We start from the raw sequence: 11888 nt of genomic DNA on the forward strand, positions 1-11888 counted from the left end.
AAGCTGAATGCTACTGGCATCTGACCCTGTTTGAGTGAATGGAGTACACTGAGCAAATGAGGGAACCAGAAGAAAGCCCATATGACTGCAGCCACATGATTACCACCAAGCAACCTACTCTGCTCAAAAGTTGAAATTCAGTGTGAAAAGCTAATGCAAATGTTTGCTGAAAACCAGATCATGCAAAATATGTTTGCCCTTATTCTGATCTCACTCAAACACCAGCATAAATCAGGAGTAACTCAACAGCTCAATGGAGCTACCTTGGTGTGAAATCAATTTAAGGGGCTAATTCCAATCTCCCTTACTGACAAATTTCAATAAATCTCAATAGGATGAACAATATTTTTAATGAAACAGCAACTTACTTCTGAGTTTTGAGTTGCGTTTGTTTGGATTAGGAGTTTTATTGCTTTAAAGATTTAATGCAGCACAAATACTTTCTATTGCCTGACTTACTTTCATGGCAAGCACAGTACAGTATGAAATGCATTAAACTGTTTTCATAGAATGCCTTAACATTAGTTTGACTTGCTTAGCAACCATAATAGCACAGGGCCCAGTATGAAGCGAACAAAGAGATACCCAGCAGGATTCTACTGCAAAGACTTGCAGACAGCAGCAGGGATGACATTTAGATGGACATTTCACAACTACATAGGTGAGCCATTAATCCATTGTTTACAGGCACTGAAATGAATCTTTTCCCTGGCCATCATCCAGATACAGAAGCTTGCCAAGTAAGTGAATTTTGCTGCACATGCCATATTTATCTCTACTCTAACGCCACTGAAGTTATCAGAGTTATACCAGGGGTTAATTTGGCCTGAGTAGTTTAATCGTAGACTCAGAGAAATGTTGGGCCGGATGAGACCTCAACACAAGTTAAGAAACAAAGACATTTGGGCCAGGGTAGTTGTAATCATCCTCAAAGAGACACTCATACATAGCATCCTACATCAGCAGCATTAATGAGCATTTGTGTTCTGGCTCCATCCAGCTCTACCTCCTCTTTAAATTATTCATGATTTATGCAGGCCTGACATCAGGAGGGCATGTGAAGTTGTCCTAGGTCTGGACCTAGCAGAAGGACTCCTAGAAGCATGAATAATTTGAGCAGCTGCTCCCAATGTCACACAAGTCACAGCAGCAGAATGAATGTGGCTGATTCTTTGTCCAGTGCTGGTCCGTCCATGTGTCTTTCTCTTTCTTCCTCTCAGGATCCTTTCCTGGCCAGATTGATCTCTGGGTGCCTCTTGCTCTCACTCTTATGGGTATTTACAACTAGACTGGATAAATTACCAAACATGTACTGTTTGAAACAATGCTGCACTGGAAGGAAAGCTGAATTGCCAGGACTTCTCCCTTTAGAATGAATGTCCCTGATTCTATGAATTTTCAGTCCCCTGATCTAATCACTAGCTATCTTCTATTGGAAACCATGAGGAAGTAAACATTTGAGATTAATCTAACTACCCACTTGGTATCATACAAGTTCATACAGATATAAGTGAAAATGTATATACAGTGCTATAGTGCTCTGAACAATAGAGTGCTCAACTGAAGAAGAATTTTAAAAATATTTAGAAATAAAGGTCCAGATTAATACCTTGATATGAGAGAAAAATTAGTCTTGGGGTTCTGCATACCCCTGAATTTGCACCAGCACTTTACAGGTTGGAAAATGTATCTATGCAGCAGATGCAATAGAAAATGTGATCAATGTGATTTTCCACAGCCATTTTTATACTACTGTTAAATATATATCTATACTAATGCTTGCAAGGGCCAATGAGACCTTCTAAATGTGATGTCCCTCAGACATTCCTATACAGCATACTGACCGTCTTAGCAAACATGACCCACCCACCCAAGTAGCTTTTTGTGTTTCTCGGCAGAATCCAATGTTTTGTGGTTGCGATGCTCCCTTGATGTGAAGCCAGCCTATGTCTTCTTCAGGGATATTATCACAGTGTCTCTGCCTCTTATCCCCCTCAAGTGAATGTGCCTCCCATCTTCCATGGCTAAGGCAGTTGGAGTCTCAAGCTCATGTTGTCCCATAAGCTGGTGCAGACAAACTGGCCTGTTTTCCATGTTGAGGTGAGTTTCTGCCAACAAGGGTGGCAGAAATAAGTGACGTACTCTTCTCCTCTCATTGTACAATGCATTGCTAATTAGTGAAAACTTTGGGTTCCCTTTCGGTGAAGATTACAAGCTCCTTGTGAGCTAAGATATGGGTAATGGGTAAAGCACTTCCATGCTTTAAAGCACTGCCAAATTCTGTTTGTTGAAAGGACTTGTTTTTTGGTATCCAGTCAAATTTTTTATACAGGGCATTTTAGCCCACGAAGCCTTTGAGAAATGCTTTTGAGAAAATTCCTTGATGTTCTAAAGTGAGAGATCTGGGATAACTGGACATTATCCATCTGATGTATTAATTGCAAACAGAAAATCAGGGGCATTTCCTATCATAGAGCCTGCTCCAAAGCCCACTGAAATCAGTGGCAAGACTCCCATTGCCTTCAATGGGCTTTGGATTGGGCCTTTAGTGGCTTTCTAATGACTGATGTTTTGAGGCAGAGGAACCCTTGCGGAACCCCCCAGGGGTACTCAATGTATTGGCCTGGGCGGTCTGAAGAGCTGAGCCCTAGATACTCCAAACCTAATGCTTCAATTTAGCAAAGAGTGCCTGTTGCCTTTCAAAAACGGGGGAATGAAATCCAAGCCCCACTGAACTCAATGGGCAGGCTCCTATTGTCTACAAAGCATTCAGGGTTTCACACATGAACTTCTCATTATAATCCAGTTAGCTGAAGGGCGGCATATTTTAAAAATACACAGTTGTGACAAGGGAAAACAAATAACCTTCAGAGACGCTCTCCGTTGAACCTGGTTTATCAGAGCATGTCATGAAGTAGTCGGCAGGACCCTTTTGGACCCTGGTTCTGGTAGTTCCTTGGAACAGAGGGATTTGTGGGTTAGGCCAGCTGTAGCACATCAGAACCTACTAATTGCCCTAACCAAAAAAACAGCCCTGTCCCTAGATAATTTGATTAGAATTGGGTGAATCCTCTTGGGTGAAAGTATTGTTGGTCTAACAATTAATTCCTACTTAGGGGTGTTATATGATTTTAAAGGCACTGACTCCGTGCTCATATTTCCAATACACAAGTCAGTGAATATACAGCAGAATCTGGGCAAAATCTATCATTTCTGGTCTTCGCCATTCCTCTCTTGGTAAGCAAACAATGAAATAATGATTGGTTTGTTCCTCATTAGTCAGAGATGAAGCCTAAAGACTATACCCCTGAGAAAGCACCGCATAAGTCACCAGGATAGTGTTTTGAGTGAGAAGTCAGCATTGTTCCTAATAATGCATCCTGAGTCAAAGTTGTCGCAGAACAATACTATGTTCCAATGATTAGCCGAGCATCACTCCACAGCAGGGCAAAGTTAAAATTGCAGAGTTCAAAGATGAAACGCTGTATGATGTAAATCCTGCTGAAAGTCAAATTATCTTCGTGTCCAAACATCAAACGCTTTGGAATTGCTCCCAGAAAACACATTTTCTCAGGTCCGGCTGTTATTGTCTGTCATTATACGGGACACTTTCATCCCAATCTGGTTGATGAGATATTGAGCAAGGGTCAATGGCACTAAAATCTTTGTATGGCTAAGGCAGATCCTTTCAACAAAAGGTGTTTCCAAGTTACTCAGGCTGCAGCATTCAATCACAATTCACAGAAGCTGTCTTTTATTATGTAAGTGACTGCCACATAGAGCTGGTTGGAACATTGTTGCCAAAATGAGATTTCACCCAAAAGTGTGGCTTTGCTGGGGCTGTAATGTCTGAGAGAGCGAGACTCCTAACAAACTCTATAACTCTGGGATGTGGGAGATGTAGATTCAACTCTCTGCTGTACCTGATTCAGAGCAGAGTTTTTCATCCCAGATCACTCTGAACCAGGCAGAGCAGGGATTTAAACCTGGGTCTTCCATATCCCAGGCCAGTAATCTAACCACCAGGAGAACAGACAGCTGGACGGATGTGTGCGCGCACACACAGCCCTGCTTATTCAGCATCCATAATTCCTCTGGGAAAAGATGACTTCCTCAATGTTTTGTGTCAACATGATAGTCAGTAACAAATGCACAAGGTGGGTCTGAACACCTGTGAACCTCAGTGAAGTTAGTATACAGGTCCAGATTGAACTGGAGCCTAGCAACTGCCCCCTAGCTCTGTAACTGGCCTAGCCAAATGCAATGTCTGAACATCTCCAAACTTTGGATCTGGATACAGATTTAAATCCAAACTTTATAGGTTGAGCCCATCTCTAATAGATATTTCCTATTGTGACTGATGAGACAACCACCCAAAGTGAGATGTATTCGCTAAGGGGAGGGCAGACAGAGGTGAACAGATTGATCTTTCTGTGGGTGTGCTTAGATGCAGGTATGCAGAAGAATCCCAACAAAACTGACGACGAACACTGGGCACAGTGAACCAAGAGTGCCTGAAGAGCAAACAGTCCCAGTGCAACCTTTCTTTCCTCAAATCCAGCAACGCTTGGCTTTTTGACTTTCCCAAATATTGTACATTAGCAGATCAAAGTGGTATGCTCAGTGCCAGTATTTTTCTGCATTAATTGGGTAACATCGTAGCACTCCTCCAGCTCACATCGTTGGGATACACAATGAGGACAAAGTAATCAAAAAGAGAGATTTGCTGAAAATGGTGAATAAATACCTCCATGACCTTGTGCAGGTCTCTTAGGGCCTGATCTAAAGCCCAGGGAAGTCAAAGTCTTCAATGAGTTTTGGGTCAATTCCTGTAAGTTCTGATTTCCAAATATAGCCTATAATGTTGGGTGTCTTAAATTTTGGGTGAGGCCTCTGAAAATCAGGACTTAGGTTGGGCACCCCAAAAAGAAGGCATTCAAAATCGCAAGCCATTTTTGGAACTTTGGATCTTAAAGTCGCTGGGTGAAATCCGGGCACAATAGAAGTGGATGACAAAACTCTTGTTAACTTCAATAGGGCCAGGATCTAACTTGCTACTCATTATTTTCCTCTTCTGTATATTGGGGGGTCATAATACTTCTCTACTGCACAGGGCTGCTTTGGGGCTTAATTCATTAATGCCTGGAGAGCATGTTGAGTTTCATGGACTGAGGTGGTTATGGAACCTTTCTTTGAGATTCTCATTTCCTCCTATGATGCTTTGGATGCAGTGGGTAGAGTAATGACACATGACTCAGTGTCATTGTTATTACTTCATGTCACTACTATAGTCACTCTCTAAACTCTTCTCTTCCCTCCCCTCATCACTCATCTAAAGAAATGGCCAGGAAGTTTTCCATATTAGCAGGCATTTTGTTTCATCTACTTGACTGTAGTTGAGCTGTATTTCAACTTGCCTACACCACCCTCTTCAGACCTATCTACAGTATCTGTTGTCCAGAATGACTAACCTGCAGCATCAAAAATGGCCTAATCACATTGGAAGACTCTGTCCCTTTAAAGGGGAAAAAAAATCCTTTCGGTTCTATTTTTCAGTGTAAGTAATTACTGCCCAAAGAGGTTTCACATCCTGACCTGAACTGCTGCTAAGTCATTCCATTTAGGGATTCAATTCAGGACATACCACAGGCACTTTGCTTGCACATGATCCTATTTCATTTAGCCTAGTTGTCTTTGCGATTATAATACCATTTTCACAAGATTTTTTTAAGGCAGTTTTATCAAGCTTGTCCACTCACAGACTATTGTCTTTCACTAAGACTTTATTAAAACAGTGTGATAACCTCCTGTCTATTTAAACTCTCTGAAGCTAATCGTCATATCAGGAGAAGCCAGGTAAGTCAGTATTAAAAGATAACTACATATTCAAAATGTGAATAGTTTGAAATGGTGCTGCTATGCAGAGGTACCTAAAAGAATCTATTTCAGACTGTGCAATTAATAACCATTCAGGCTGCTGGAAATGAAGAATGTTAGGAGAGAGTTTTTAGAACATATGATTTCTTAAATTCAGACTTATTGTAGAAAGTGTAAAGTTTTTATCTAATACAAATCAGGTGAATGTAGAAATTCAGTCAAGATCATAGCTGAACTAACTTCTTTTTTCATATTAGCCCAAGAAGGTTTCTTTAGACCTGTTTTTCAAAGTTTGTTTTAAACCTGAGAGGGTGACCTTTAGATCTTGGAACTGAACAGAGATAGAGAAATTAGTATGCAAGGTCTTTTCCTTTTCTCTCCTTCAGCCTCTTAACTTCTGTTCTGCTCTGTTTAGCACTATAGATAAGGGGGGAAACCAGTTGGTATCTGATTTGACTCCTTTTGTGTTGGAAAAAAGAGAACATTTTCAACCTGCATGGTTACTTGTCACATTAAAGTGGGTGCAAATGAAGCATAGCTAATAAGTTAGTTACCTTGAAATCTTTGATTGGCGAGACTAATGAAGAGGTACTTAGTCCTGAATCTCTAGGGTCACATAAGTGTAACCCAAACTGCTGAGGTTGCTATCAACACAGAAACCATTTTCGCTACATCTGGATTTTAGAAACTTTGGATTGGATTTAAAGCTTACGTGTTATTTAAGTGCGTCAGTTACCTGGTTCAAGCTATGAATATATATTAAAATGTAATTTGAAATAAATAATAAGCTGACTTATCATGTCAGATTTATTGGTGTCAGTATTTGTGGCTAGGAGCTTGGCTGTCAACCTACACATGGAGAGGCATTAAGGGGGGAGATCGTCACTGGAACAAAGCTTTCGGGGGCTGTCTATCTGCGTGTTTTTTGTCATGCCCATCTCTTTAGTACTGAGTGTCTTATCAATCTAAAAGACATTGTCAAATAACAATAACTGGAAATGTTTAGTTTTGACAGTGAAGAAGTTGTATATCTTTAGTCCGATGGTGCATTTCCCTCATTGCAAAGCTCACATTAGTATCAGTAAAAAAGGAAAGATACCATTTAAAAATTATAACAAGGATGTGTCCATTATAGTTAAATGAGCTGGGCATTTGTCTTTTACAGCTAAATCCTGCATTCTTTCATCAGGCAAAACTTGTACCAACATAAAGTTAATTCATGACCAAATCTTTAGTAATGTGTATTAATCCTACTTCACAGCTGCTTTCACTTCTTTGATGTTGGTAAATCTCTCTTCCCCAGCAGTATTTCAAGATTTGTTTTCTGAGGATTTATCTTTCCATATCATGTTTTCATTATGCCACAATAGATATGGTATAATATCAGGTGGGAGTTTCTAATGCAGAATGACATTGTTTGATTTAAAAAGCTGAATATTCTAATTTCTGGGACAGATGTAGGTCTCTCTCCATAGCCACAGTATTTTAACACTCAAATTATTGTACTTCATTCTTGTTCTGTTATATTAGCTACTTTTCCCAGTTCCTTTTACATCTCTCTCCTAATTTTTCCAGTATGGCAATTTTTATGTTCCTCCGTCTCCCACCACTGCTTTGCCTGCTGCAAGCTTTGCTTTCTCCAGTCCTCGTTATATCACGCAATATTGCACACGTTGTAGGTCTCTCTCTCTCTATCTCCTGTTCTGCTGCACAGTTGAGCTCTCTGTCAGTTTTAAATAAACTCAAAGAAAGCTGAAACCTGGCTAGGAAACTACCTGGATACACAATGAACTCCCCTTTTTCTCTGGGAACGTTTGTTGAACCAAAGAATGAATGACAGCTATGCTGACACACCTTGTCATTCTGAGAAATGCAATGACAAACATCAATAATTTCTGTGATTCTTTTATCCTCCCAAAAAGGTGACAAATTGAGGTGTGGGCCAGCGGGTCAGGGAGTCCCCTGGGGGGCCAGGAGCAGGTTTCGGGGGATCTGCCAAAATAAACCAGAGAGCAGGGCCAGCGTTCGACTTACTGGGACTGAGGGCAGAAAGCTGAATCCTGAGCCCCGCTGCCCAGGGCTGAAGCCATAGCCCGAGCAACTTAGCTTTGTGGGGGCCCCTGTGCCATTGGGCCCTAGCAATTGCTCTGCTTGCTGCCCTCTAACGCTGGCCCTGGCTTTTAATCTACTGAAAACCAGTTGTGGAGGTGCAGATGGGCCATGGAATTTTTATAGCATGTTGGGGGCGGGGCGGGGGGTTGGCTCAGAGAGAAAAAGGTTGAGAACCCCTGGCTTAGGCTAATTACTCAGCAAAGCTCTGAGGTCTCAGTTCAGCAAAGCACTTACCGACATGCTTGAAAGTTTGGTTGAATTGGACCCTATACGGTGCTGGTTTCACCACTGGGTCAGCAGGGCCCACGCCCAGGGGCCCTGGCCAACGGGGACCCCCTGGAAAAAATCCACCAGCAGTGGCAGAAGCCCAGAGCCTCAGCCCCGCTCTGTGGCGGGAGCGCTGGGCACAGGAAGCCCCCGTCCGCAGCCGCTGACCCCGTCCCGGCTGTTGTGGGATGGACACCACCCCCAGCGGCTTCCATGCCTAGAAGCAGCTAAGGGACAGGGGCCATCCCCGCCAGGGGCCACCAACCCCATCCTCAGCAGAAGCTGCAGGGCAGCAGGGCAAGCCCCTCCCCTCCCCCGACCTGCTCTCCAGTAGACGCTCCAGGCAGACGAGGTGGGAGAAGCCCAAGTGCCCCAACCCTGGTTCCCCTCAGAAGTGTGGGGGGTGACAATGGAAGCCCCAGCACCTGGGCCTCCCTGCATCCCCAGGACTGGAGGAGCTCTCACTCCCTGCTGCAGCCCTGGGGCAGTGGTGCGGGGAGGGAGCCTCTCTGGTCTTGGGGCCTCGGTGTGGGTGCAGAAGGGAGCAAAAGGTGTTGCGTGGCTGCAGTAGGGGTGGGGACCCTGGGTGAAATGGGCTGGGCCCTAAGGAGGGGGTAGAAAGGGGCCCCCACTTGCTCTGGCCCAAGGCCCCGGGAAACCTTAATCTGCCTCTGACCCTATTTATTTAAATAACAGTAGGACAAAAAATCTAGAACTTCAGAGCTGAAGGATCCAATACTGCTATCATTAAGGTCAATAGCCAGATGTGCATTGTTTCTAATAAGAGCAGGACTGGACCTGAAATTTCATAGATTTGTAGATTTTTAAAGCCAGAAGGAGATCATGATAATCAGCTCATCTGAGCTGCTCTATAAAACCAGTCATCGTGTGTGGCTAAGTTATAGCATGTCTTTTAGACAGATATCCAAACTTGATTTGAGGTGGTACAGACTTCATCACATCCTTTGGTATGCTGTTCAATGGTCAATTCCTCTCACCGTTAAAAATATATTCCTTATCTCGCATCTGAATTTGTCTAGCTTAACCTTCTAGCCATTGGATTTTGTTATGTCTCTGTCTGCTAGATTAAAGAGTAGATCTGGTCAAAAAAAGAGTTTAGCATCAGAAAATGCAGTTTCATCAAACTTAAAACATTTTGCAGGAAAGTATCAATTTCAACAAAATTTTAGACAGGCAAAATCATTTTTATTTTCTCATTTTTCTGATGTCAAAACATTTCATTTCAATAATATCAAAATGTTTAATTTCAGTAAGGTGAAAACAATTTGTTCCAACTTTATTGTTTTGATTCAACTTTTATATTTTACTATTTTATATTAGAATGTTTTCATAGAATCATAGAATCATAGAATCTCAGGGTTGGAAGGGACCTCAGGAGGTCATCTAGTCCAACCCCCTGCTCAAAGCAGGACCAAACCCAACTAAATCATCCCAGCCAGGGCTTTGTCAAGCCTGACCTTAAAAACCTCTAAGGAAGGAGATTCCACTACCTCCCTAGGTAACCCATTCCAGTGCTTCACCACCCTACTAGTGAAAAAGTTTTTCCTAATATCCAGCCTAAACCTCCCCCTCTGCAACTTGAGACCATTACTCCTTGTTCTGTCATCTTCTACCACTGAGAACAGTCTAGATCCATCCTCTTTGGAACCCCCTTTCAGGTAGTTGAAAGCAGCTATCAAATCCCCCCTCATTCTTCTCTTCTGCAGACTAAACAATCCCAGTTCCCTCAGCCTCTCCTCATAAGTCATGTGCTCCAGCCCCCTAATCATTTTTGTTGCCCTCCGCTGGACTCTCTCCAATTTATCCACATCCTTCTTGTAGTGTGGGGCCCAAAACTGGACACAGTACTCCAAATGAGGCCTCACCAGTGCTGAGTAGAGGGGAATGATCACATCCCTTGATCTGCTGGAAATGCCCCTACTTATACAGCCCAAAATGCTGTTAACCTTCTTGCAACAAGGGCACACTGTTGACTCATATCCAGCTTCTCGTCCACTGTAACCCCTAGGTCCTTTTCTGCAGAACTGCTGCCCAGCCATTTGGTCCCTAGTCTGTAGCAGTGCATGGGATTCTTCCGTCCTAAGTGCAGGACTCTGCACTTGTCCTTGTTGAACCTCATCATATTTCTTTTGGCCCAATCCTCTAATTTGTCTAGGTCCCTCTGTATCCTAGCCCTACCCTCCAGCGTATCAACCACTCCTCCCAGTTTAGAGTCATCTGCAAACTTGCTAAGGGTGCAGTCCACACCATCCTCCAGATCGTTAATGACGTTTTGACATTAGCAAAATATCTGTAGCTTATCAAAATGAAACATGTCAACATGAGTGTAGAAAAACAATTGAACATTGACAAAACAAAACATTCTGAGAGTTCTGAATCAAAATTGGCTGGAATTCTCATTTTGTGGAAATTCAGAACAAAAACAGAGATCAAAATATCAGAATTTCCTGTGGAAATTTTCCTATCAGACCAGCCATATTAAAGAACCATCTAGTTTCAGATATATCTCCTTAAGCAGGTACTTATAGCCCCTGTGTGAAATTCTGGTCTCATGGTAGTCAATAGCAAAACTCCCATTGACTTCCATGGGTCCAGGATTTCACCCCATGATCAAGTCAACTCTTATCCTTTTTGTTAAGCTAAATCGAGTGAGCTTCTGAAATTTCTCATTGTAATCAAGTTTTTCCAGAACTTGAATCATTCCTGTAGCTCTGAACCTCTCCAATTTGTTGTTAAAGGTACTTGAGGACCAATTGCTGATGAGGGAAAGTTCTCAGGATTTTGAGGATAGTATATTTCAATAACGGTTTACTTTTCCATGATAGAATAATGGATGGGAAATCATCATATTTATAAACCCTCCCTCCACAAACACAATGTTATGCCTCACCTGCTGATACTGTTGCATCACTCAATGCAGTCTCTGATACTGCAATTCTTACACATGCAAAATTTCCCATTTACTCTTACGTGTGTTTTCCTGAGTGCCAGATTAAGCCTCTTGTTCTCAGAGATGTGCGGATGTGCCAAGAAAAGATTTTAGACAGATAATTGCTGGTTAAAACATACTTTAGTATAAAGTCCTCTCTCCTACATGTTCAATAAATGGTTCCCATTTAAAAATCATACAGTATAATAAACATAAGTAATAATCATAGAATCATAGAATATCAGGGTTGGAAGGGACCTCAGGAGGTCATCTAGTCCAACCCCCTGCTCCAAGCAGGACCAATTCCCAACTAAATCATCCCAGCCAGGGCTTTGTCAAGCCTGACCTTAAAAACCTCTATGGAAGGAGATTCCACCACCTCCCTAGGTAACCCATTCCAGTGCTTCACCACTCTCTGAGTGAAAAAGTTTTTCCTAATATCCAACCTAAACCTCCCCCCAAAATATATAAATATGGAGATGTACCTATCTCCTAGAACTGGAAGGGACCCTGAAAGGTCATTGAGTCCAGCCCCCTGCCTTCACCAGAAGGACCAAGTACTGATTTTGCCCCAGATCTCTAAGTGGCCCCCTCAAGAATTGAATTTGTAACCCTGGGTTTAGCATGCCAACGCTCAAACCACTGAGCTATCTCACCCACCATGGTGGATGACACCTATCCA

Source organism: Mauremys mutica, chromosome 2, assembly GCF_020497125.1.
Source record: "Mauremys mutica isolate MM-2020 ecotype Southern chromosome 2, ASM2049712v1, whole genome shotgun sequence".
Taxonomy (NCBI): domain Eukaryota; kingdom Metazoa; phylum Chordata; order Testudines; family Geoemydidae; genus Mauremys; species Mauremys mutica.